This window comes from Rhinolophus sinicus, linkage group LG12 (genome assembly GCF_036562045.2).
Source record: "Rhinolophus sinicus isolate RSC01 linkage group LG12, ASM3656204v1, whole genome shotgun sequence".
In the NCBI taxonomy this organism is placed as follows: domain Eukaryota; kingdom Metazoa; phylum Chordata; class Mammalia; order Chiroptera; family Rhinolophidae; genus Rhinolophus; species Rhinolophus sinicus.
The window spans coordinates 28,326,317-28,354,160 of NC_133761.1; the positions used below are offsets into that span (position 1 = coordinate 28,326,317).

Below are 27,844 nucleotides of genomic sequence, written 5' to 3' on the forward strand. Positions count from 1 at the left end.
GTTCCCACTATCTGGGAAGGTCACTGTAGGGCCGCAGCTGTTTGCTCTGTTGAACAAGCCAGAAGTTGTGGGTGATCCTTGACTCCACCCACCCCACACCTCCACTTCTCACCCCACAGCTGCTCCAGAACTAAGTCAATCAATTCTACCACCTAAATATTCCTCAGATCCTACCTCTTCTCCATTCTATGGCCACTCCCTTAGTTCAGCCCCTAAATTCTTTCTCCCTCATTTCTGAAATAGCTTCCTAACTAGTTTCTTTGTCTCTAGCAACAACCCCCCACTCCAAATTTTCTCTCCCATTAATGAACTTTCTAAAATACACCTAGTCATTGCACTCCCCCAGCTAAGAGCCGCCAGACGCTTCCTATTCCCTAGAGGATGAAATCCCGACTCCCTGTTCCTGCCACCACCTGTTGGTCCAGGCGCTTGCTTGCTGGGTGTCTGCAAATGCCCGTGGCATTATTAATAATAAAGGGTTCCTCTCTTAGAGGTTTCCACTAACTGAGCCGATTTGCATACACTCTCTGGGCACGTTCCTCTTATCCAGGCCATCTCTACTGGATTCCGATGCACTACAGACCGATGATTGGGTGAGAGCCATTCCTATGCAAAACAGAAAAAGGCTGATTGATGCAGGAACTATGCAAGTCTACAGTAATCTGTCTTGCTATTGTTTACCCAATGGATTGTGTTCATACTGTCTTTGGTACCATGTAATTTGATTTTATGACAGAGAAGCCAATTAGACGCAGGATGGCAGGATGTAAGTGTTTCTGAATGATTTATTACTCCACACCTCATAGAAAAGTGTTGTGCATAAACTTTCCAAAACTGTCCAACAGAGAGAGCGTAATCTGTGCTCTGCAGACAAAGGATCCTGTTGTTAGATACACATTAACATATAATATTACAGGCTCAGAGAAAATCAGCAATGCAGAAAATAGAGCAATTTTGTTCTCAGGAATTTTGTTCAGCTTTCTTTCTGCATGTCTATCTAGTAACATTTTCTGAAAGAGTTTTCCCTCAACAGCTGTTTGGGGGAGCACTGGAATAAAGTGTAGAGGCCCTAACAGCTTTTGGAATTTCACCCACTCTGAAGTCAGGATGCAAGCTCAGGGCTGCCACTCTGCCTGGAACATCTTTGGCTAACTCCTACCAGTCTTTCAAGGTCTGGTTCAGGTGTCACTGCCTCCTAGAAGCCATCAGACAGACAGACAGCCACATGTGTGCACGCGTGCACACACACACACACACACACATAATATTATTTTTACATACACACAACACGTAATCATATATGATTCCATAACACCACTCTCTTATAATGCCTCACTCTATTTTCTATTGATTGATAGAAAATTCAGCTCAGACTGGCTAGAGCTAAAGGAGAATTTGTAGGCTCAGGCACTAGAGACATGTTGCTGCAGCACTTCCTGCCTTACTCTCTCCCAAGTTCAAGTTCAGCAGGAAAGCAGGCACTTGGCTCCTTCAGCAGGCCCATCTGATTGGTCACCTGCCTAATCACTGTAGCTAAGGAAACGAGTACAGGATTGTTAATATTATACCTGTGGCTTTGAACACTGCCGTTGGGAGGACGCAGCCTCTCAGGTAGGGTACAGTTTTCAAAAGAGAACCTTGGGGAATGGATACAGGATGGCCCCAAACCATCACAATGCGTAGCCCAGAGCAAACACAGCCAACATCTTCTGTTTACTTACCTATCTCCCCAGGAAGACTGTACCTCCCTGAAGGTGGACCAAATCTCTAATCTCCATATTCACCCCTGGCAACTCATCTGCCATACCTTATTTGGAACAAATAATCAATGAGGACACAAGATGTTCAAAGCAAGACTCTAACTTTGAAAGAGTTTATGTAATAGCTAGACATTTATATCCCTCACAGAGTAATAACCCCCCTCCCCCACTCTACTACTGAGACAATAGTAGATTAGTGAGTATGATTGTTAGGTAGATAGGTAGGTCCCTGGTAAGATAAAGAAAAGACAGCCATATCCTAAAACTTCAGGTTTTGAAATCACTCCTTCGCTCCAGGACATAATGTAACAAGGCCTTGAGGTAAATCATAAAATTCCTTTTGGCCTGACAAATGGAGCAAATCTGATAGATAAGAGTGCGTTGCTTTGCTAATTCCTTTAGGATGGGCAAGCAGATCCAACCTGGTAGATGAATTTCATTAGAAGGTGCCAGTTCCCTTCTCCAAACCGCTCCCCTTCCCCAAACAGACAAAGGGAGGGTATAAAGGTAGGAGCTTTTGCCTCAGTCACAGGCACCCCCATTCGGGACCCCCTCCTGCTGGGAAGCTGCAACCTCTTCTCCTGCCTCTAATAAACTATCCTATTTTTAAAACTTTTTGCCTCTCCCTGGTCCGTGTTTCCGTTCTTCGGCTTCACCAGACACGATCCTGGCCCACACTCAGAAACTGCTGCAGATCCAACATCACCTACATCACTACCCCTCTGACATCACACGCAGCTGTTATTTTTCCACCATCTCTATTCCTAATGCTGTACTCCACTTCCTGTAAATATATACATGTATACTTTGTGTGTGTGTATATATATATATATATATATATATATATATATATATATATATATATAAAATGATAGTTGACATTCATTATTGTTCAGCTTCAGCTTCAGGTGTACAGTGCAGTGATCAGGCATCTACATCATTCCTGAAGTGGTCTCCTTAATAAGACAAGTGTCCACCGGATACCCTACAAAATCTTTAGAACTATTACATTGTTTTGTACACCTGAAACTAATAAAAAAATAAAGAAAGAGTTTATGACCTTGTCCAAGAGTTAGTATTTATAGAGTAAACACCAATTAACCATACAAGGTAACACAATACAAGTGCCATATGTGTATTCAAAGAAGGACACATTGGAATTCAAAGGAATTCAAAGAAGGAGCAGTTGAGGAAGGAGACAAGGCAGCCTGCAGCCACCACCCTACTGTCAGCCCCTACGTCACAGGAAAGCGGAAGGAGCCATGCAAGCCGCCTCCTCATGAGGCCTACACCCAGTGGCTGGCTGGCTCCTACTAACCTCCTGGGAACCAGGAGCCTTGGCAGTTTGGCTTTAACATCTGAGACCCTAGGCTTTTTCTTCACTTGCCCTAGCCCTCTTTTCTTTCCCTCCCTACCCCTGAGTAGCTGGGGCCCTCGGCTGGGACCTTACGTCCTTCTGTCCAGCCCTCCTGTGTGGCTGACTCTCTGGACCCAGGACCCACACCCCAGACACATACAGCTCTTCCTCATCGGACTTTCACTCCTGATTTTTAATAACTTCTCTTTTTTATTTTTATTTTTCCTAACTGAGCATTTGAATGCTGTTAAAGTCAATTAAGTTCTCCCCTTAGAAGTATGCTGGTGGTGGCAGCAGGAACACCTCTGTCAGGAGAACACCCCGCCGGGCTTGCTGACCTCACAGAGTAAGAGCTGCAGACACGGTTGGGCAGTTTTCCTCACCCTGGTAAGCAGGCCGCTTTCACCCACTTTGATTTTGCCACTGGAATTTGAACAAATTTGGTTTTAAAGGGAAGGTCTTTAACTTGTGGAATTGAGACAACAATCTTGCTGGGCAGAGCTTGGCAGAAGTGAGGAGGGAAAGCTGGCAATGAGCAATTTCTCAAAGCCCCCTGACAACCTTTCAGTGGCTCCTCGTTACCCACAAGACAAAATTCAGGCTCCGTAATGACCACCAAAGCACTGTCTGCAACTTCCAGTCCAGGCTCATCTCTCAACACAGCTGAACTTGCACTTCACCTTCCTGTACCTCAGAGCTGCTCCTGGCCCCCACATATACCATCCTATGCCCTTGTACATGCTGTTCCACTTCCTGTTTGCCTGGTTAACTGTTATCCTCTAAGCCCCTGCTCAACTGTCACCTCTTATAGGAAGCCTTCGTGATCTCTCTGCCTATTATGCCTATTACGGGAGTAAGTGCTCCCATAGTACATTGTATGCTTCTCTATTCCTATGAACTAACTGAAGATAGGAGATATCCATCCCTAGCGTTTAATGCAGAGCCTGGAATGTTGTGAACATTCAATACACTTTTTGAATGACGATGAATGAATGCATTTGTACACGAAGGAATGTTTACCTCTGGCACTGCAACTTCCTCTGAACGCTTTTCCTTCTGAATGTCTGTTCCACATTTTCACTGTTTTCTTTCCTTCCTTTTTCTTCCTCCCTCTCTCTTCCCCACTCCCTTTCTCCCTCCCACCCTCCCTTTCTCTTTTCCTTTCCTTCCTTCCTTCCTTCCCTCCTTCCTTCCTTTCTTTTCCCTTCCCTTCCCTACCCCCAGCTGCCTTTAAAATCTTCCCACAGGAAAGCTTACTATAAACTCATCCTCACTAAGTATAAATGACTAATATGACATAACGTATCTCCATCCACCATTGCCACTACCAACGGGTATTTCTTTTTTAGTACAACCACAGTTTTAAAGCTAAAGTAATACAACTATAATATTGAGGTTCAGGCATGGGCTGGAGATGATTGTCTTGGGTCCTGAGCCCGTCTGGCCCCTCCTCTGCTCTCTCACTACACTTCTCCACTGCTGGGAGCAGAGCAATAGGAGTGTGAGGGTCAGAGGAGATGCTATTTCCCAGCAGAAAAGTCATAAATGAGGGGAACACTGCACTTGGGAGTCTTAGTGGTTGGGTGCCTGGACCCCAGATCAGATTGTCATTCGTTGTTGTGTGATCTTAGAATGATCACTTCACTTCTCTAAGGGTAAGTGAAAAATGCTCATCACATAAGGATCGTCAAGATTAAGTGAGGCAATTCATGTACAGCACTTAGTAGCCTAGTATTTGGTTCATAGTCAGTACTTGCCAAATAGTAAATATTGTATCAGTTAGCGATGTGACATAACAAATCACTTCAAAACTTAGTGGCTTAAACCTTTTCCTGTGGGAATTACGGGACTGAGAGGAGCATGGCCATCTCCTCTCCCTGCCATGGTGTGCGCTCGTCCACTGATATCGGTGTACTATGAAAAGGGGGAATCATCTGGCAAAAAATGTCACTTTGCCTGCTGTGTTCAAGGCTCCCAGTTGACCAGATATTGTGAACTCTGTTCACACCAACTTGTGAAGAATTAGCAGGTCATCAAACCAGTGCTGGGTCGAGGGGTCTGGGCAGAGCTGTGGCTCGAATTCCCAGAGCTCAGGTGATGGGATTCATCATTCTGGCCACGGTGCTTTTGGCAAAATGTGTCCTGGAGGCCACACGTTTGCATCAACCAAAACCCGGCGCCATTGGCACTGCAGAGTGAACACAACACAGAACCCATATGGCATCTGTTCTGCCCTGGCTGCCTTGGTCTTACCAGCACTGATCATGTCTAAGAGTCACCATATTGAGGAAGTTCCTGAACTTCCTTTGGTGGCTGAAGATACAGTTGAACCTTCAAGAAAACTGAGAAAGCTGTTTTGCTTCTTAAGAAAATTAAGGCCTGGAATGATATAAAAAATGTCTCTGCCTTTCAGTGAATGAGAGCTCACAGGGGCCAAATGAGAAACTGTCATTGTATCCAGCACAGGGGACCTTGCATCATCTATAATAAGGACAATGGCATCATCAGAGCCTTCAGAAACATCCCTAGAATTACTCTGCTCAACGTAAGCAAACTGAACACTTTGAAACTCGCTCGTGGTGGGCACGTGGGCCGTTTCTGCATTTGGAACGAAAGTGCTTTGTGCAAGTTTAGCTGATCTGTATGTCACTTGGTATAAAGCTGCCTCCATCAAAAGTAACTACAACCTTCACGTACACAAGATGCTCAATACAGACCTTCACAGGATCTTGAAAAGTCCAGAGATCCAAAGAGCCCCCCAAGTGCCACATAAGAAGATTCATCACAGAGTCCTAAAGAAGAATCCACTGAAAAACCTGAGCCACATGTTGAAGCGAAACCCATAGTCAAAGACCATGCACCGGAACACCTTTCTTCACGAGACCGAGAACCACCAGCTCCGGGTGGATAAAGCAGCAGCAGCACGAGAAGCCAAATCACATGAGAAGGGGATTCCAGGCAAGAAGCCAGCTGTAGGGAAGAAAGGAAAGAAGGCTGTTGGTATTACAAAGCAGAAGAAGCCTTTGGTGGGAAGAAAGGCTGCAGCTACCAAGATACCAGCAGCCGAGAAGAAGCCTGAGGAAAAGAAATCCACCACAGTGGAAAAAATGCTGTAGCATAAACTTACATTTGTTTATCACATAAAGGTTAAATCACTTTGGACAGCTCATTTTGAATAAAAACCTGATCAACGAGACAGTGAGAAATGTGAAAAACAAAAAAAACTTGGTGGCTTAAAACAATAACAATAATTTATTGTTACCTCGTGGATCTGGGGGTTCTCCCTTGGGCTCCCTCATGCAGGTACAGTCAGATGATGAGTAGGGCTAGGATCACCTAATTCACTTATGTGTCTGGCACGTGGGCTGGGAAGACTCAAGAGCTGATGTGGATAGCAAGGCTCCTCAGATAACATTCTCTGTCTCTATGTCATTTTGCTATCTCGACTCTCAAGCATGGAGGCTTCAGGTAGATACATTTCTTATATGGAGGCTCAGGACTCCAAAGAAAGTGGAGAGAGGAAAGGGGGGGGGGGAGAGAGAGAGAGAGAGAGAGAGAGAGAGAGAGAGAGAGAGAGGAAGAGACAGAGAGAGAGAGAGACCTTTTATGAGCTAGCATCAGAAGTCTAGGACAGTCACAAAAGCCCAACCAGTTTCAAGGGGGGGGGGGACATAGACTCCACCTCTTGATGGGGGAAGTGGCAAGGTTCTGAAAGAATATATGGGGCGGAAAAAATTGTTATAACCATTTTTGGAAAATACAACCTGACAAAGTATTATAATTACCATTTACTGAACACCTGCCATGTGTATGTCTTGTAACTTCCGTGTATTATCTTGAAATATCTTAAAGCACTAGATTTGCTGATTAAATTGCAGGTTAGGAGCTGAGCATGGAAATATACATAATATGAGGGATCTGAAAGAATCACAAAACATAAAATCCTTTTCCACAGAAAGGGGGATTGGGGATAGTTGTTCATTATCAAATACACAACCCATAACTTGAATTGCATTCAATTACTCTAAGCAAAGCTGAGGAAATTTGTTTAAATTGACTACTTGAGAAAATTAATTTATCTGTACCAGCTCAAAGTAATTCACTGTATTTGTAACAAATAGCATCTTTGAGGCTCTGGCAGCCTCCCTTTGTCTTACTATGCAGCATTGGAATGCATTAATCTGCTTTTGTTCTTATTCATGAGCTCCTTTAACCTTCCCAGTGGCCCAGATGGGAAGGTGTCAAAGAAAGAAGGAACATCCCAGCACTCCCACGTTGCCTTACACATGGACAGAGTACAGTAGGTGGCTCTGTCTGTTTGCATGGAAACCAATGGTGAGCCACTGGGCACAAGATTTCCTCCCTTTTTGACATTCTGTAAAGCCCTCTGAAGAAGCATGTTTATCTCAACCAAGACAATAGGTTACCTGGGAGGGAAACTATGGGATTAGTTTGTTTTACCAAGATCCATGACTACACATTGCTACCTATCAGAATGAGGTGTGGGTGATGGGAAGGAAAGAGGCTAAGGCTGGCAGTGAGTATCTAGGAGACAGAGCCCTGAAAGGAGGTGTCCTGGATCCAAGAACAAACTCCAAACAAAAGTTGTTCACGATTTTTCCATATCCTGCTTGACACGTGATGATCAATCTCAAAGGAATGTGTATCCATTGGGGGCCAGTCAGGAAAACAGAAACCACATGAGTTATTCGAACAGAAAATTTAAAACAAGTATTAAAACACTGAAAATTTCAAAATACAAACTGAAGTCACACAGACATAGTAAATGCGGGAAGCAGCTATCACCCCTAAGGTTAGGAGAACAAAGGGAATAGTTTGGGGCTATCAAAAATTAAATACTTGGAGGAGGGGCCCCCAAAAGCTAGAACAACAGGCTTCTAAGAAAGAGACACCGCCCAGTTGGTGCTGGTGCCTCTGAGGGGAAGTGTTGAAAGAAGTTGGACACTAGAAATTGCAACTGCAAGGGGCAAGGGCCAGGGAAAATGCTGGAATAGTAAGCAAACAGAAATGAAGTCCCTTTTCCATTCTCTAACCTTCCAGTCTTCCCTCTCATGCTCCCTAGAGGCAGAACCTAACAAGAACCTTACTCAACCATTATCAATACCATATTTCCCCCAAAATAAGACCGGGTCTTGTATTAATTTTTGCTCTAAAAGACGCATTAGGGCTTATTTTATATTAGGAGCATCCTGAAAAATCACGGTAGGGCTTATTTTCCGGTTAGGTCTTATTTTCAGGGAAACACGGTAGCAGAAGTGTTTGCAGTCATCTTTAGCCTAGAGTTTTTATTTTAGTTTCCTTGGTACCCTTCTTACTTGGTGTTTGCTCTTTTTTGCCTTGATCTTATTGGTTATATGCTATTTATGTCATTATAAGGTGCCTTAAATCAGAAGCAAATGGTGTATAAGTAACTTATAAATAAATGGATAGCCTAATAAAATAAACTCTGCTGCCTTAAGAAGAAAGTTACACATACTCAAAATAGGTTCATTCTCCCAGTGGTTCTGTAACTGGGGCTCAGACAACTAGGCTGACTCTGGGTAGAGGGGAGAATAGCGACACTGTGCAACCTGCACAACACAAGCGATGGGAAGGCGAGGAAGGTGGCGAGGGTTAAACTATAATAAAGAGACAGAGACTCAATACAGTTAAACCACAGAGGACCAAGGGACTCGCAGCCTCAAGAGACTGGAGCCCCGAATCGGGCCGACTGTCGGTATTTATTGATTACAAACAAAGAGCATCACATGATTAGCAGCAGGGTCTGTGAAAATCTTACAACCACATCAGAAAAATGATTTCAATGCCCAATTATTTGTCCCAAAGCAGCCGAAGCATGCCGTCCCATGATGACTAAGGTGCGGTATGCACCTCTCTGGGGGAGAGAGTCTCTCCTGGTGAAACTGTCCCATGAGCTGAGCAGAAAGAGCTTGATCTTATTGCTCTAATGGGCCTCTCTCACAATTAGGTGAGAGGGAGCAGCAGGAGTAGGCAGCAGCTTCTCTCAAAGCAGGAGGAAGGAGGGGCAAGGCTCCTTCTTGTTATTTCTTATAACAGCTCATTGGGGGTCTCAACAGGGTCCCGTCTGGCTTGAGTTGTTCCTCCCATGAGGAATCTTACTCGTCTTTGACTGCAGACCCTTCTCTTGAAGACCAGATGGAGAGACTCAGGATATTATAAACTCAACCCCAGAGAGGCACAGTCCCACAGATTCTTCTTTCCTTAGGGAAAGGTTTGGGGGGACAAACGGCTAGGCTGCTGTGTGACCACATCTCCCCATTTTTGTTTTTGTAGTGTGAGAAACACAGACCGTGCCGTTTCTTCATTTAACGCCCTTTGGAGGGAGGCCTGTCCGCATCCGAGGACTAAACAAAACAAACAAAATATAACAATTAATACAGCAATAACACCAATAAACCCACCACCCAAATTTTTTATCCAATTAACAGGGTTTAAGGTGGAAAGTCCCTCTGCAGCAGCAGAAAGGTATCTTCTCCTGGGAGAAATTGGACTTAGCACTAGACATTTGATCAACTTCCTGTTGTAATTGAACAATATCTACAGTGAGATTAGGCATATGTCCCAAAAGGTGAGCACAGACTTCAGACCAAGGAGTACGAGTCTGATTATAAGAAAATGGGTTACACAATAAGTGGACACATTCCAATCACATTTAAGAATAATCATGGTACACAAATTTTCTAATTGATCACCAAGAAAAACAACAGTTGTTTCTAAATCAGTTAATCTAACATTAATTTCTTGATCTATCTTAACTTGTTGATTCCGAGTTTTACTAGCATTTTCATGCCACTTTTGTACAAATTCTGTGGTCTGAACTGTTTGATGAAGAGCAACACCAGAAACAGCAGCAACAGTAGTTACAGCAATTATTCCCATAATAGCAGCAATTAACAATCCAATAAATCTTTTAGCTCTATATACAATCTTATGAAGCAATTGAAGAACAATATGAACAGTGGGAGAGCCCTTCCACACTCTAGGGGCTTGAACAGGAATCCATAGACCCCTTCTTTTTCTCCAGATCATAACCTTATCTTGAGATGAAATATAAATGGAAGAATCTATACAGGTAAAATGAGGACATTCAACAACATTAAGAGATGAATTAAGTGTAAATGTTCCAACCAGAAAAACATAGGGGATTTTAAGACACACCTGTAGATTAAACATCGGCGTCTCTTCAAATCTAAAGGTATATTGTTTAGTATCATCTTTAGTATAATTTCCATTATACAATTTAATTGGGCCCAAGTCTAGGGCAACTTTCCACAAGTTTTTTGTACTGGACCCCGAAGAAGAGTAATTATTCTTAATTGTGGTGGGGCCAGAACTTTATCTATCCAATAAACTGAAATATCAAATGAAGATTTAATAATCTTGGGAAAATCTCCCAGAACTAATTTATCTTGAAGAGAGTGGGGATCAGAACACCTTCCTTGTGAACAGGTGTGCATAACAATACCAAAAGGTCCCAATCAACAATTGTACCTAAAGAGGTAGAGCCAACACTCTATCTCAGCTTCCTCTGCATTCTTCCCAATGAATGTGGGAATGAGTGTCAACCCATTTGTCCTGAGGACACGGATGGATGGGAGGAGGAAAAAGATGGATACTTAACCCTTCTGTCTGAAATCCTTTTCCTGAAAGCATAAATAAATCTTTATAAGAATTATTTCCTTCTCCCTTTGGGATTACCCAAACTTGATAAAAAATCAGAACACAGGGAGGAATGGGGCCGATGCAGAGAGGGGGATATATGTATATCCCATAGCTGTAGCACCAAAAAGATTAAACTCTCTGCCTTCTTCATTAGGAAGCTCTGGGCCTCTTTGATCCTCCCATCCTGGAAACCAGGAACTGTCATTTATATAAACTAAGGGAGGATCATCATTCCAGGTCACAGGTGTCAGCAATGGGGGGGTTGGGAACATAAGCCCAATAGGTAACATTATCTGCTTGAACACCCAAAGGAAAACAACTTACAGCTGTGAGAACAGCCATTATAGAGACAAACATATTAGTGGCTGTCATAGGGAGCCTTTCCTCAATTAATTTTTTCTCAGCCTCGCGAGACAGCGTTCTGAGTTGTCTCTAAGTAGGAAGTGCAGTAGCCCCACAAGGAGCTCGGCCGAGGATGACAGGATCCGACCACAGAGAAGCGCCGCGTGGTTCAGGCTCAGGGGACTGCGGAGGGGTCGTCACACGTGGCAGAGGCGCTGGCGCCGGATAGGGCCGACACAGTGGGCGTGCCATCTGGGGAGCCAGAGCCGGATAAACGGGGGCCCATGAAGCGATTCATCCAACGGTTCGGGTCACTCGGGCGGGAATCATCCGACAAGTGGCATACACGCTGGCAATCAGTGGTGATCCGGACCGGAGAGTGATAGTCACATCGGGCAGGGGACCGGACTCCATGGTATGGCTTGATGCACCAACTAGGCACCCACAAAGGACGTTCTTTTGGTCCTGGAGAAACACAGGCAAAACCTCCTGCCCATGTTAACAAAGTCCCTAACTGCCATTGATTAGTCTGAATGTCCTTCCACCAAATGGGCACATCTTCCAAACCTTTGGGGCTATGGAGCTTATTGAAATGTCTTTCTGCAGCTGTGCACCCAAGGTGTCGTTCTGTATTACTGCTAGAGCCAGAAAAATTCAAAAAATTTAAAGTAAACATAGCTCTGGCTAATTGTACTTGCGGAAGATCCTTATAGTCTCCCCCCTTCTGTTTTTGAAGTTGTTTGTCAAGAGTACAATTAGTACGTTCTACAATAGCTTGTCCTTGGGGATTATAAGGAATCCCAGTAGTATGATTAATGTTCCACTGTTCACAAAATTTTGTGAACTTGTTACTAGTATAGGCTGGGCCATTATCTGTTTTAATGGCTTGAGGCAGTCCCATAATGGAGAAACAGATAAGCAAATGTCTGCAAGAATGTCCGGTCCGTTGTCTTGCTGCTTTGAGCGGTGGCCGTGATAAAACCGAAGATGTATCAATAGTGACATGAACAAAAGACAAGCATCCAAACGAAGGAACATGGGTCATATCCATTTGCCAGATAGCATTAGGAACCAAACCTCTGGGATTAACCCCTTCTGGACATTTTGAGGAACATTGAGAATTTGACAGGTTGGGCAGGTTTGAACTACATGTTTAGCTTGTTTAAAAGTAATTGGAAAACGAGTCTGAAGGCCAGCGGCATTGGTATGGGTTAAAGAATGAAACTTGGTTGCCTCGGTAACCAACACATTAGCAACCAATGAATCTGCAAGAGCATTGCCACACCTCAATGCTCCTGGTAAGGGAGTGTGAGCATGGATATGGGTAATGAAAAATGGATATTGTCGGTTTCTGACAACTTGTTGGAGTTGATTAAAAAGAAACTGGAGAGACGGGTTGGGGTTGTTAGAAGTGCCGTCTCAACATTTTGTACTGTATGTACAACATATGCTGAATCAGAAACAATATTTAAAGGCTCTATATGATCTTCTAAGGCAGTCAAGACTGCAACTAGCTCTGTTCTCTGTTCAGAGGTGCAATTAGTTTCAATCTCTTAGGGAGAATCCAGCTGGTTTTGAATAAAAATTTAAACAACTTATTTTTTGGATAATGATTATCAATTATTCCAAAATATCCACAAATAGCAACTTGCCAAATTTCAGAATGGGTATTTAAATGTATAATTTGTTGTTTTTTAAACGGAACTTCTATCTTATTAGCCTCAATTCCGTTTAAATGGAGAACTCTGGTGCGAGCTCGTGAAACAAGTTCTGAAATTAACTCTAAATATGCTGGAAGGGACTTAACAAAATTATTAGGCAGAAACAACCACTCTACAAGGTCATCTTGTTGAACAATGACCGCTTTAGGTGAATGAGGAATGGAAAAAATCAAAATCTGTAAAGGTTGTGATGGATCTATGCGCTGAATCTGAGCTTCTTGAATTTTCTTTTGCACTAATTCTAACTCCTGACTGGCTTGAGGAGTCAGAGTACAGGGACTATTTAATTAAGAAGGACCCCTCAAGAGACCAAACAAATTACTGAGCGCATAGGTTTGGATTCCCAGAGTGGGACGCAGCCAATTAATATCTCCCAACAACTTTTGTAAATCATTTAATGGGGAAATCTGATCTCTTCTGATTTGTACCTTTTGAGGTCTAATTGTCTGTCTATCTAGAATAGCTCCAAGGTATTTTATAGGAGTTGTGGTTTGAATTTTATCAGGAGCAATACAAAGTCCTGCTAACTCAAGTTGTTCTTGAAGCAATTTAAAACAATCTGCCAAAATTTCTGGAGAGGGTGCAGCGCAAAGAATATCACCCATATAATGCATGATATAAAAATCTGGAAATTTTTCCCTGACCGGAGAAACAGCTCTGGCCACAAAAAAACTGACAAATTGTGGGACTATTTAACATGCCCTGAGGAACCACTTTCCATTGATATCTTTTAATTGGCTCTTTATTACTTAAAGAGGGCACTGAAAATGCAAATCTAGGGCAATCCTCAGGATGCAAAGGAATTGAATAAAAGCAGTCTTGTAAGTCTATTACTACTAATGGCCAATTTTTAGGAATCATTGATGGCTGGGGGAGTCCAGGTTGTAATGGACCCATAGGCTCAATTAAAGAATTAACTATTCGCAAATCAGTAAGCAGTCTCCATTTTCCTCATCTTTTTTATAACAAACACAGGTTAATTCCAAGGACTAGTTGAATGTTCTATATGATCTTGTTCTAATTGAATTTGTACTCATTCTATTAAAGCCTCTAATTTTTCTTTTGAAAGGGGCCACTGTTCGATCCAATGAGGCTTATCACTATTCCATTTAAGAGCTAAAGGAGTTTTTAGCTCAGCAACAGTGGCCCCTAATAAAAAGGCTGTTGATCTTGTGAATGAAATTCCAATCCTTCGCGTCCCATCTGAGATTCTGGCTGAATAGGTTGAGTAATACCTTGATTAAATTTTCCTAATCCTTGTCCTGACTGATATCCTATTTGTTTTATCATATTTTGACTTTGTGGGCTATATTGTCCGGGGGGTATCCTGATTTCCGCTCCCCACTGAGAAAGCAGATCTCAACCCCACAAACTGATAGGAATGTCAGCGATGTAAGGCTGTAAAAATCCTTTTTGGGCACGGGAGAATGCAAGTGCTTTGAAGCAGTCCCGTAGCCTCACCTACTCCAACAACATTGATATTAGCTTGTTGGGTGAGCCAATTAGCTGGCCAATCTTGGGAACATATTATAGAGATGTCAGCACCAGTATCCATAAGTCCTAAGAATTTCCTATTTTGAAGTTTAACTTGACAAACAGGGTGAATATTAGAAATCTTTTCTGCTGGGAAAGTACTTGCCAAGCTGGTACTCCCAAATCCTCCAGTTCTTTTTTGAGTTCCTTGCATCTTAGGTGGAATATAAGGAATTAAAAGAAGCTGAGCAACTCTTTCTCCCTATTTTGTGGACCAAGGAACTGAGGAGGGCATAATAATTTGAATTTCTCCTTTAAAATCTGGGTCTATTATTCCAGTGTGGACTGTAATTCCTTTTTATGTTAAGCTTGAATGTAAGCCAACTGTATTTTGAGGAATTGGTCCAACTAAGCATGTGGGCACACGAAGGGGGGCTTCTCCTGGAAGCAGCAAAATATCTTGAGCTGTACAAACATCAACTGCAGCACTTTCTTCAGTGGCAGGAGTTAATTGTTCTATTAATAACCTTGAGGAGGGGGAACTGACTGGTAATTTTGAGGCATTGCCGGGTTCACAAACGTTCCGGCCTGAGGCACTGGCTGGCTCACAAACGCCCTGGTTGTTTTCTGGGCCTGGGGCTGGCCCTGCTTCCTGTTTCCCTGAAGCAGGGTTCCATCTTGATGATATTTGGATCTACATGCTGATGCCCAATGATTTCCTTTTTGACAGCGTGGACACACCCCAGGCTGTCTAGCGCCTTGGGAAGGAGCAGGCTGTTGTGGCTGAGAATTATTTTTATTTTTAACCCTACAATTCTTTTTAGAATGGCCAGCCTTGCCACAATTATAGCAAGTGCCGGAGAACTTATCCTTCTTTTGCAAGGCACCTGTAATAGCATTAGCTAACAGGGCTGCCTTATGACCCTCTGTCTCTACCTCTTGGCACAAGCGGAGATAGCCCATAGCATCAGTTTTTCCCTTTTGAGCTCCAATCATACGTTTGCAATCTTTATTAGCATTTTCATAGGCCATAATTTGTAAGATAACATCTGCAGCAACAGGGTTGTTAACCTGTTTATGAATTGCCTCTTGTAACCGAGCCAGAAAATCAGAATACGGCTCTTGTGGGCCTTGTAGGATTTTTTGAAAGGAGCAATGAGTTTTTCCCTCGACCTCAATCTTTCCCCAGGCAGTTAAACAAATTTGTTTGAGCTGTTCAATGCCTAATTCTTCTATGGTTAATTGTTGGCGAATTTCAGCCCACTGTCTTTGTCCTAGAAGTTCATCAGCAGAAATATTCAACTTACGTTCCCGGTTTTGTCTTTCCTGTGCTTCTGCTCCCTCAACCCACCAAGTCTTAAATTGGAGGAATTGAGATGGAGTCAGACAGGTTTTAGCTAGAACATGCCAATCAGCAGGAATCATCTGATTACCATTGGTGATGCTTTTAATGAGGCCAATGGTATACGGAGAAGTGGCCCCAAACTGCAAAACTGCCTGTTTTAATTCTTTTAGCAATTTAAAAGGAAAAGGCTCATAAATAGCCTCATGAGTCCCATCAGGGTTATTATCATCTGGTGGAGCAGTCTGTCTGAGAGGTCCTGGAAAATGAAGGGCATCTATATCTCCTTCTAGTCTGGCCTGATATACACTACGCTCTATAGCTGACAATGGTGAGCGTAAGCCTTTTTTGGTTGCCTTAGGGACATCCTTATTGAAAGGATTATTGTTCCCATAGGGAACTTTAGGAGGTTTCCACACCTGTTCTATACAAGGCGGTGGTGGAGGAGGCCAATGAGCTGGAGGAGGGCAGAAATCATCCCTGAAACAATCCTCCCGATCTGGGTACAAATTTCTAGGAATAGTTGTGGAGAATGACTCAGATCCCTCATCCTCATCTTGTCCTTCTTTGGTCTTTTTACAGGAATCTCTGTCATCCCCTTCTCCCTCTTCTTCTGAATCTGTTTGGAGCGGTTCTAAAACTGAATGAACCAGCTCAAACGTTTCCCAAATTGAGCCAGGAAAGGGTGTTCCGTTAACATGTAAACCACGGAGGTCCTGGCCAACTGCTTCCCATTTATCTAAGTCTAACGTCTCCAGGTTTAGAAACCAAGAACAATGAGTTTCAATTACTTTAAGAAGTTCTTCCAACTTTTTTTCTGAAGTCTTATGCTTCCCTTTTATCAGAAGCTGCTTAAGCAGACAAATGTAAGGTCTATACTTGCTCTCTGTGTTACCCATGTTAGTTAATGAACAGGAAAGGAAAGAGAAGGACTTTCACTTGATCCCCACTCTGATGCTCGGCCGGCCGTGCCCCTCTCGGGACCTTAGCACCCGTCGTAGCTAGAGGCGTGGTCGTATAACTCCCGACCCTGGTTGGGGAGACCCCAAATCGCCGTTATGCCTTATGACGTGGTGATGGAACCTCGGTAACGAGCCCACTCAAATCCCGTAGCCATGAGGACCGTGGGATTGTAAGCATTCACTCACACAATCACACTCTTTCACACGAAAATGTTAGTAGTTTGTTCTCTGTTAAATTCCCTCTGTTACCCTGGTTAAATTCTCCAAGTCCAAAGACTACCTCCTTACCCTAGGTAGCTGCCGCGGCGGATGCTCGGAGCCCTTCAGCCGTATCTGCAGACCTCATGACTCTGGGTCGTCCTTCCCTTCTCGACCCCCACGTGGGGTGCCAGATGTTGCGACCTGCACAACACAAGCCGTGGGAAGGCGAGGGGGGCAGCGAGGGTTAAACTATAATAAAGAGACAGAGACTCAATACAGTTAAATCACAGAGGACCAAGGGACTCGCAGCCTCAAGAGACTGGAGCCCCGAATCGGGCCGACTGTCGGTATTTATTGATTACAAACAATGAACATCACGTGATTAGAGGCGGGGTCTGTGAAACTCTTACACCATTTCAAAAAAATGATTTCAATACCCAATTATTTGTCCCAAAGCAGCCGAAGCATGCCGTCCCATGATGACTAAGGTGCGGTATGCACCTCCCTGGGGGAGAGAGTCTCTCCTGGTGAAACTGTCCCATGAGCTGAGCAGAAAGAGCTTGATCTTATCGCTCTAATGGGCCTCTCTCACAATAAGGTGAGAGGGAGTAGCAGAGGCAGGCAGCAGCTTCCCACAAGAACAAGAGGAAGGAGGGGCAAGTCTCCTTTTTATTATTTCTTATAACAGCTCATTGGGGTCTCAAGGGGGTCCCGACTGGCTTGAGTTGTTCCTCCCATGAGGAATCGTACTCGTCTTTGACTGCAAACCCTTCATTTTGCAGACCAGGTGGAGAGACACAAGGTATTACAAACTCAGTCCCAGAGAGGCACAGGCCCACAGATTCTTCTTTCCTTAGGGAAAGGTTTGGGGGGACAAACGGCTAGGCTGCTGTGTGACCACACGACACAAGGTGAAAGAACATCATTTCAACTCCAGAACTAGAAAGTGCCAACTGAATATTCTCTGCAAATAGAAGAAAATGGAGCTCGTAGTATGCTAAGGTAGCATGCTATTCCATCCACTTCTACTAGTTCTTCTGGAGGAATTTCTTGCCTATTCTGTGAGGTCCAAAAGAGACTGTCAAACATTGGTGCCCCAGCCTCCCACTACAGAGATGGCCACATGACCCATACTGGCCAGAGTTTCCGGTCTCCTAGCAAAAGAGGTTGGTTCAGGAGTGGAATATAACCTGAATTGTCTTTGGTTTATAGCTCTGTGGACACTGCTGACACACGTGCACTGTCTTCTGTGGTTGCTGAGCTGGAAAGAAGAGAGCATGGGAGATGAGCCCAGGAGATATCTTGCTCACCATATGAAGAAATTTTGTTGAATGAAGTGAAGCATAACTAGCAGAGCTAAGAGATAGAGAAGCAGACCTACATCCAGCCATGTCTAAAGTCAAGTCCACCCTGGACCTCCCAGGACATGAACCAATGTATTCCCTTTCAGCTCAAGTTAGTCTGAGTTGGGTTTCTGTTACTGTCAAACAAAGAAGTCCTAACTAATGTCAAGAGCAATATACATTAGACTCAAGCACTAGAATTTGTGGTACTCAAGATACATCAGATTCTTTGTAAACTATGCAGCTGTTCTAACAATATTTTATGATTTAATGCATTCCTATCCATTTCAAAGTGCCTGAAAACCTATAGAACTTAATTATAATTTCCTCCAGTCATCTCAATTCACAAGCATCTTGGTAAAGTACAATTTAAGGAATAGCCTCATTTCCTTCTTTGAATATAAATGCCATTTCTTAAATGGAAGCCTACGGTTTTATTGCTAACTCAGGATTCAATCTAAATAAAATTAATGAAAGAGAACAATGGTTTCTAGCATCCTATATTTGATAATTGTTTAAAACATGTCCCTTGTGTGGATTATTTATTTAGCTATAAGAGGATTAGACTCTGTTGATTCTTTTATTCCCAGGAAAGGAAGTTCCAATGTTAACATTTATCTACTATAACTTCTTTTTTAAGAGAGTAAGATTCAGTGTGGTACAAGCAGAAAAAAAAAATCTTGATTCTTTCTGACCACTGCTTCTTTAAACTAACTCCTCTCAGGTTGTTTTTCTCTGTCCCTGGATGAATTCTAAGAGAAGTTCCATAGCTTTTTCAGTCACTCTATTAATGAGTAGTCATCTTTTTCAGGTGTTGGAAAGTCCAGTTCAGTCCACTATCAAAGCTATAATTCCACATCCAATTTAAAACTCAGGCCTGACTCGGTCTACGAAGCTCAAACTAAGTGAGGAGGCGCATAGTGGGCTTCTCCCCAATTCCTCGTCTTGCTCAAATACTGTTCTGCCCGCCCCCCAGACTTGGAGCAGGGTGGGGGACAGGTAAAGGGCGGAAAGCTCCAGTACAGTACTTGATCAGTATAGGAGGTTTCTGGAACCAGTGCCCTGGATGTGGCCTGCCCAAAAGCTTACTCTCTCCCACGTGAGACTTATGCAGATTCCTCAGAGAGCCCTCTGGGAGGGAATGTTAGACACAGGTGATGTCCTCAAGTTGCCCATTTATAAACTGCCCTCAGCCCTTGGCTTTTGACATCCGCCCCACCCTGAGTCATTCTGCTAGGGTCACCTTGTCTTGCTGATGGTCCTTTGGGACAGTGTCCCTTTCAAGGTAACTCAGTGCCACCTCTTTTCCGTGGGGTCCTCATGCAGCTGTGGGAAATGCCCTCCTGAGCCCTGTGGTTGTGAGGGCAGCTCACTGCCATGGACCCTTCTCCTCATCCTGCCACTATAGACCACTCCAACCAGGCTCTACCGTTATAGCTTGAAATGTGACTTGAGTATGTGTCCGTTTGTCCCTCCAACTCCAAAGGGCACCTGTCAAGCTCCCTGTGGGTGTTTTTTGTTTTTTTTTTTAAAGGTATCAACATACATTTTTTTTTTTTTTAAACAGGACTTTATTGGGGGAGCAGTATGTACTTCCAGGACTTTCTTTTTTTTTTTCCAAGTCAAGTTGTTGTCCTTTCAATCTTAGTTGTGGAGGGTGCCGTTCAGCTTCAAGTTGTTGTCCTTTCAGTCTTAGTTGTGGAGGGCGCAGCTCAGCTCCAGGTCCAGTTGCCGTTGCTAGTTGCAGGGGGCGCAGCCCACCATCCCTTGTGGGAGTTGAACCGGCAAACCTGTGGTTGAGAGGGTGTGCTCCAACCAACTGAGCCATCCAGGAGCTCAGTGGCAGCTCAGCTCAAGGTGCCATGTTCAATCTTAGTTGCAGGGGGCGGAGCCCACTATCCCTTGCGGGACTCGAGGAATTGAACTGACAACCTTGTGGTTGAGAGCCCACTGGCCCATGTGGGAATCAAACCGGCAGCCTTCGGAGTTAGGAGCATGGAGCTCTAACCGCCTGAGCCACCGGGCCAGCCCCCTGTGGGTGTTTTGAAGCCTCAAAGTTTCACTGGCTTATTGTGGGGAGGGGGTGGGGACAGTCAGGGGGTATAAAGAAAGAAGCCCATACCTCATGCCTCCAACAGCTCTCACTCTTAACAACTCTCTGCCTGTTTCTTGCAGTGTCCCTCAGCCTTTTCTTATGTAGTGTCCAGGTAGGTGACAAGTCAAAGGTCTTAAAACTAATTTCATAACATTTAGTGAATTCTGCCTAGACAAGCAGCTCCTTCAGGGTCTCTGCTGACACTCTGAAACATCAGGAGTAGTTGCATCTCACACCTGGTGCATATGATTCACAGCAGGCTTCCCAACAGTTTCCTCAGCTCCTCGCCAGCACCCTGAGAGAGGTAAGGGCCAAGCATTGTCATGGTCCTCCTCCCATGTCACAGATGAGGAATGTGGAAATGTGAGTTACACAGCTACAAGCAGATGGAGGTGGAGGCTGAACCCAGCTCCTTTGACTCACTCTGGAAGCTCTTTCTGTAGCAAAAGGCCATGGTGGGGCTGGGACTACCCCCCGATGGCCACCTGGGGGCAGTCACCAGCATACTGGTCACAGCAGCCCACAGCCCAGCCAGAGGGGTCACCGAGGCCTCATTCTCATGCATCACCTCCAGCAACACCGGCCTTTGGATGTTTCCTCAGACATACCGAGTACTTTCTCCTGTGTTAGCTTCCTATGGCCACCAGAACAAAGGACCACAGACTGGGTGCTAAAACAACTGAAATGTATTGTCTCACAGTTCTGGAGGCTGGAATTCTGGAACCAAGTTGTCAGCAGGGTTGGTTTGTTCTGAGGGCTCTGAGGGCAAATCTGTTCCATGCCTCTCTCCTAGCTTCTGGTGACAACCAGAAATCCTTAGTGTCCCTTTGATGGAGAAACTGACCTAAAACGGTTCCCTGCCACGTGGAACTGACCTAAAATGGTGGCCCGAGCAGAGAGAGAAGTCCCCTGCCTAAGCCCCAGCCTACTTCCTCATAACCCCCTCCAAGCCACACCCCGAGCCAATCACCAGACGACACCGACCCCTTCCCCAACTCAAGGAAGTCCCCAACCCATAAAAACCTGCTCAAAACCTTGCTAGGGATTCAGTATTTGGGAAGGATCCCGCTGAGCCCGCCGGCGTAATAAAGCTGACTCTCCTAACTCTGAGTGCTGCTTGGGTTCTTCCTGCTCCTGGTATCCAGAACACCTTAGCTTGTAGATGTATCACTCCAATCTCTGCTCGGTCACTTTCTTCCCCAGACCTTCAAGGAAACCCACACTTACAGTGGATGGAAATCTAATGAATGTACAAAGGCTTCTTTAGAAATCCCTCTAGGATCCCATTCTGATATCTGCTGGCTTCATTATGTCTCTTTTCAAACACTGAATTACAATTCAGCCCCATCTTCCCCTGCCTGACCTTCCATTGGGGGTGGGAAACTCATTCAGAGAAGGACTATGTCACTGCCGGCCTTCAAGGAGCAGGAGCCATGGCTCACATGACAGAGAGGTAGGGTTTTTTTCCTGTACCCTGCACACTACACTGTCATGTTCTGAGGAAGGATGTGTCTGCACCAAATACAAAACCTGACAGGTATTGCTCCCAAATGAGTCAGTGGGGAGGAGCTGAAGTGACACTTTTTAAAAAAGAAACGTAATATTTAAAGAGAGAGTTTTTTATTTTCCCCCGTTGGGGAAGGGAGCCCTTAATATTCCCATCAACTTTGACACGTGTGAATCACAAGTTTTTTGTTCCTGTAAAAGCATCATGATTCATCACGAGCCCTGCCAGCTGTGAGCTGAACGTTATTCTTCTGACAATGCAGGCTTTCCCCAGAGAACTCAGAACACACCACTCCCAGCTGCGTGAGCCAGCCCTCTGTTTACTGTTTTCAGAAATGGGTGATGAACTGGGATAACCTTCAGGCCACTTTGAGTGTGTGACGTATTCAGAGGGCTCTACTGAAGGTGCCACTCTCCCATCAACACATGAACCAGCTCACCTTGCCTGAGAAAGCAAACTGCATTTGGTTTTTATCTCAAATTTTGTGCATAAAGAAAAAATTTGTACACTGTACTGAAGTATAATTTTCGCACGACCAACTACACCCAATTTATGTATAGTTTGAGTTTTGCTAAATGGATACATCTGTGCAACCTCTCCTCTAATCAAGGTATAGAACATTTCCACCATCCCCCAAATTCCCTCATGTTCATTTGCAGTCAAGCTCTCCCGTTTCCAACCCAGGCAACCGCTGAGTTCTTTCTGTCACTCTAGATTGATTTTGCTTATTATAAAATTTCAAATAAATGAAATCATATAGTGTGTACTGTTTTGTGCCTAGCTTCTTTAGCTCAGTGTAATGTTTTTGAGATTCACTAAAGTTTTTACATGTATCAGCAGTCTATTCATTTTAATGGCTGAGTAGTATTCCATTATACGGATATATCACAATTGGCTCACCAATTGACCTGTTTATAGGCGTCTGAGTTGTTTTCTGGTTTTGGCTATTATGAAGAAAACCGCTATGAATGCTAATGTGCAACTCTTTCTGTGGAAATATATACTTATTTCTCTTGCATACATACCTAGAAGTGAAGCAAACTGCATTTTTAAGAATTCATAAAATGGGATGATGCAGACCATGACCCAGAATTGGATGTGGGGGGGAGGAATGTGACTATTGCAAGTGATTAGAAAAGAAAATTATAACATTATAATAGAGTGAAAATCCACACGGTGGGGATTCCTATGCGGTGGGCAATCTGGCAGCAGTAAGAGTGTCCTGGAGTAAAGGGATTTAACTATTCCTTGCTTTTCTCCAGTCTGCATGAGATTGGACAAGCCTTCCGGAACCTCAAAAAAAAAAAAAAAAAAAAATGAAAGTACAGCAGGTCCTCAAATAACATCCTTTCGTTAATTGTGATTTTAGTTATAGCATTGATGAAATGCTGTAGGAAGTTAACTCTTGTTGATATCAATTACCCTATCCTAAAATTGGTTTCTTGTATCTTGTTTCACTTAAAGTCATAGAATCTATTGATGATGTTAAGTGAGGACTTACTGTAATAATAGCTGGTCCTTACTTCATTACCCTTTAGATCATCTCTTAGAAAAAGGTTGGGGGCTTTAAGAGACCTTTAGCTATAAAAAGCCGAGGTGATATACATTGTACTTACAAATAAGGACTGAGTCCAGGAGGTCAGGCACAGAATAGACAATGTGGTAGGTACTGTTACAGAAATAGAACTAAACACAAAATCTTCTCCCAACCCAGAAATCCTCTCCACAAAGGAAGTAGAGAGCAAAATCTGTTGTCTTATGGAATAAGCAATAAACCAGAATGGGATGCATGGCACAGGCAATCCACAAAAAATTGCAGAGACAAAAAGAAAGCTCACCCTTTCCTGTCGAGCCAGCTTGACACAACCTGTTACATACACATGTTCTCAAGACAAACAGTCATTAGACTTCATGTGAGAGGACATGGTGGCACCACTGGTCACACACAGTTTATCTTTACTTTACCTGGTAATTGGGGTGACCATCTGTTAACTAACTGGCTTCATCCTGATGCAAAACAAACTTCTACTTTACCAGGAGGTTATTTTGCACCCTCTGATGTTAGGTCTGACCCTCCCACCAAAGTTGGGAGGCTGAGGCCCTATCTTCCTTCCTGTTTACACTTCAAAGAGATGGCTCCCGGTTTCCCAAGGAAGACTTTAAGCTGACAAAATGCCAATCTAGTCTTCAAAAGGACTTATCTATCTTTCAACGAGGGGAGAATGCCCTCACCATGACACGTTTTCTAGTCAACGCTCAAACAGAAAGGAGGGAAATCTCTTCCTTTATTTTCGACACGGGAAGTAAACCTCTTCTTAATTTGCATTTGTCCGGACAGCTCACGACTGTTCCTGAAAATGATGCACATAAAAGTACATCAGTTTTGGGCCCAGCTCCCAGTCTGGAGCCTCAGGCTTTGGGATGAGGAAGGTGAGGGGTGGGAACGAGCCCAAAACCCACTACATCCTTTGGCTCATGTGATGGGCTCTGCTCGGCATTCATCTTCCTACTCAGCCCTTTCCATCTCCAACTCGTTTTTATTCATGAGGAGAATGCTCCTAAGAAACCACCCTCCCCTCTCCTCCCACTCCTAGCTTGAGGGCTTTGAGTCTTGCTTGAGTCCCTGCAATCCTTCGGAAGCCCCAGCAAAGTCCCTAGTAGACCCCTCACCTCTGACGCCACCTGGGGTCAAGGAACCATACAAGACTCACATAGTGGCCGGGCACTTTTTGGTTCCATAAGTCAACCTCTGCACCAGTCACAGAGAAACTCATTCGATCCAAACCATGACTTGTGCTCTTTCCTGAGCTGATGCCCCTATAGTTCTGTCTGAAAAGAGACATCGATAAGCTGCCCGATCCAATTACTGCAGTTTCTTTCTCAATAAAATGCCACCAATTTCTAAACATTTTTAACTGAAACTGGGTGGCTTCCTTTCTAATTAACTCAAGTGACCCCTTCCCTGATGGTGGCAGCTACAATTATGCCCCACTTAACTCTGCGAGGATTGTTTAAAATTGGGGGATGTACAGAGTGACCTTTCTGTCACCCCTTGTTTATCTGGGCTTGGTTTCTGGGAAAGAGAAGGACATTGCTTGACAGATGGGTTATTTTTTCCCATTGGCTGAGAGGCATGCGCTGTGATACACATGTATTGTTCCATTCATTTCAGCCCGAGTAGAGTAGCTGACTCAGTGGACGCAGGGCTAGAGTTTGTGTTCAGTGATGTGTGACACTGCGTGAGAGGAAGATGGTTGATACTGTCATTATTTAAAATCACTTCCACCCACTGGGCTGAGTCACTGGAACGTCACTGCCTGAGATTTTGCATCAGTCTCAAAATATACCTCTGTGGAGATTTCCACTCTCAGCAGCCTGCCTGTTCCCTCCCTCAGGCCCACGTAAAGGCAGGCCGCAGGGATCTGGCTCACAGCTTCTTCTCTCTCAAGTGCCGAAATTCTCCATCTGCATCTTCCTGACAAAGTGATTCACACGCTTGTGCAGTACTTGACATTGGCAACCTGAGCTCTCAGGGAGGCAGTGCTACCCCCATTTCACACACGAGAAAACTAAGACTTGTGGAGGTTGAGGGACTTGACACCAGGTAGCCAGAGAGCAGCCTGGACCAGAACCCAGGTTTCCTGCCTCCTAGCCTAATCGTGAACCAACAAGAGAGGAAAATGGAACTTTGGGTCTGAAAACAAGGAACCCTGTTTTCAAATGCCCCTGCAGTGGGCTAAGTGAACAGAGACAAAAATGTACTTTGGCTGAAATGATTCAACTGCCTGACATTTGATTTCAGATTTCAGAACAAATGAGACCATTTCCTTTTTTCCCCTTGTACCTTAGATTATAAATTTTCTCCCTGTCCCTCAAAGTCCAAAACAAGATTATATCTATAAAAGGCTTAGCTGGTTTCCAGAACACTCGTGACTATTCAAAAGGAAAAGGATGAAAAAATAAATAAATAAATAAATAAATAAATAAAATAAAAAATAAAAATAAAAAGGAAAAGGATGATTCCCCAAGCAGTGAGTTCTTGTGGTTCTAGGAACCCAGCTTTGGGCCAGGTGGGCTTGGGGAAGACGCCTGTGTGACCCTGGGCAGGTGATCGTGGCTCTGAATCTAGTTGTGTACGGTTATCGTCATCACAGAATTGTTGTGAAGATTACATGAGGTAATGATGTAGAGCACTTAGCACAGAGCCTGGCACTTATTAAACCTTCTATAAATGATGATACTATAAATTTTGAATACTTATTTCATGCTACATAGAGATAGATACTGAATACTGTAAGTAATGGCTCTGGTCTCGCTTTTTAAGCACCTATATAATGACAGTATTTTAAGATTTCCTTTGTAAAAGGTTTAAGCATGTATGTTAAACTTTATGTCCAATATGCTACCAAAACGAATCTCTTATAGTGAAAACATTAATTTTACATTTGTCATATGGGTGACTAGAGCCCCCTACTGTTGGGGGAGCCCTAACCACCTTTTTTTGTCTGTTTGTTCTTTTCTCATCCAATTTCCAGACAAACTCCTGGGAACCTTCTAGAAGGAGTCCTGGGAAGTAAGGCTCAAGAGGATTGGTTAATCCATGAGAACAGGTTCCACACAAGGAAACCAGTCCTCTCCATAGTAACAGGGCATCCTCTCCAAGGGTGGGGTAAATTGGGATTTCTTTCTTTCTTTTTTTTAAAAGGTATTTTATTGGGGAAGGGGAACAGGACTTTATTGGGGAACAGTGTGTACTTCCAGGCCTTTTTTCCTAGTCAAGTTGTTGTCCTTTCAGTCTTAGTTGTGGAGGGCACAGCTCAGCTCCAGGTCCAGTTGCCATTTCTAGTTGCAGGGGGCACAGCCCACCATCCCTTGCGGGACTCGAGGAATTGAACTGGCAACCTTGTGGTTGAGAGCCCACTGGCCCATGTGGGAATTGAACCGGCAGCCTTAGGAGTTAGGAGCATGGAGCTCTAACCACCTGAGCCACCGGGCCGGCCCTACATTGGGATTTCTTGATGCTTCTTGATGCTTCTAGAGTCCCTTTCCTCATCCTCCTTACCTCCTCACAAAGAACTGAGCCTCCTCTCACTGCATCTGGGAGGTGTCTTTGCTGCATAAATACCAACCAGAATTACCCAGAGCAGATGCCTCATTGTCCCCACTCTGCCCTGCTCTGAGGAAGGGACAGGGCCTGGGAGCCTCCCCAGCATCCTACCCTTTAGAAAGTAAATTCTCAAAGAGGCAGCAGAGAGATCTAGGCACATAACATTGGAGGAGAGATGTGCCATCTGCCAAAAAGTGGCCTGCATGCAATTCAGACCAGCATTCCCACTGCTGATAAGGGTTCTTCAAATGAAAAGTCCAGGTCCATATGTTCGGTCATTTGGGAACTATAATAATAACATAACAATAGGCAGACGAACATTTATATAGCACTCACCCTGTGCCAGGCACAATTCTAAGCACATTATGTATATTAACTCTTCAGTTCTGTCCTCAGGCCCCAAATGGACAGAGTCTGAATTCCTGGAGTAAGGAAGAGTGCCAGGTAAGAGGAAGAGGAGATTTCTCTTTTCTAGAACTTGAAAGCCCTCCCCATCTCCCCTGAGATGTTCCTGCTTCATAGAAGTTAGGCCGCCTTTGTCCTCCAGAACTCAGGCGTCCCCCATGTACTTTGTCCCTCCCCAACACTATCAGCAGACCACCAGGTGGTCCAGAGGCCACACCTGCCTTCTCTGAGCCTCAGCTTCCTAGATTGTCAGCACTAGCCCTAACCTTGTCAATCACCTTCATGTCCTCTGGCCCCAGGAGGACAGAATAATCCTCAGTCCACAAGGAAAAGTCCAAAATGAACCCCTTAGCTGGAGAGTACATGGTATTTTGAGTCCTTTCAATACGGCCAAAGAAGAAACCCATGAGCTTCTCCAGAATCAGAATGTTTCTTTCCCTTTCTTTCTCCTTCAGTTAACACCGACCTACAGCAGGCACTCAACAAATCTGTGCTCAGGAAAGGAATGCATGATATAACTGTTGC

The 27,844-nt window shown here is 44.1% G+C and overlaps 1 pseudogene; it reads left to right on the top strand.

Moving 5' to 3' along the window:
- The first annotated feature begins 4,969 nt into the window (after positions 1 to 4,969).
- On the top strand, positions 4,970 to 6,233 carry LOC109434641 (large ribosomal subunit protein uL4; annotated as a pseudogene).
- The last annotated feature ends 21,611 nt before the right edge of the window (positions 6,234 to 27,844 follow it).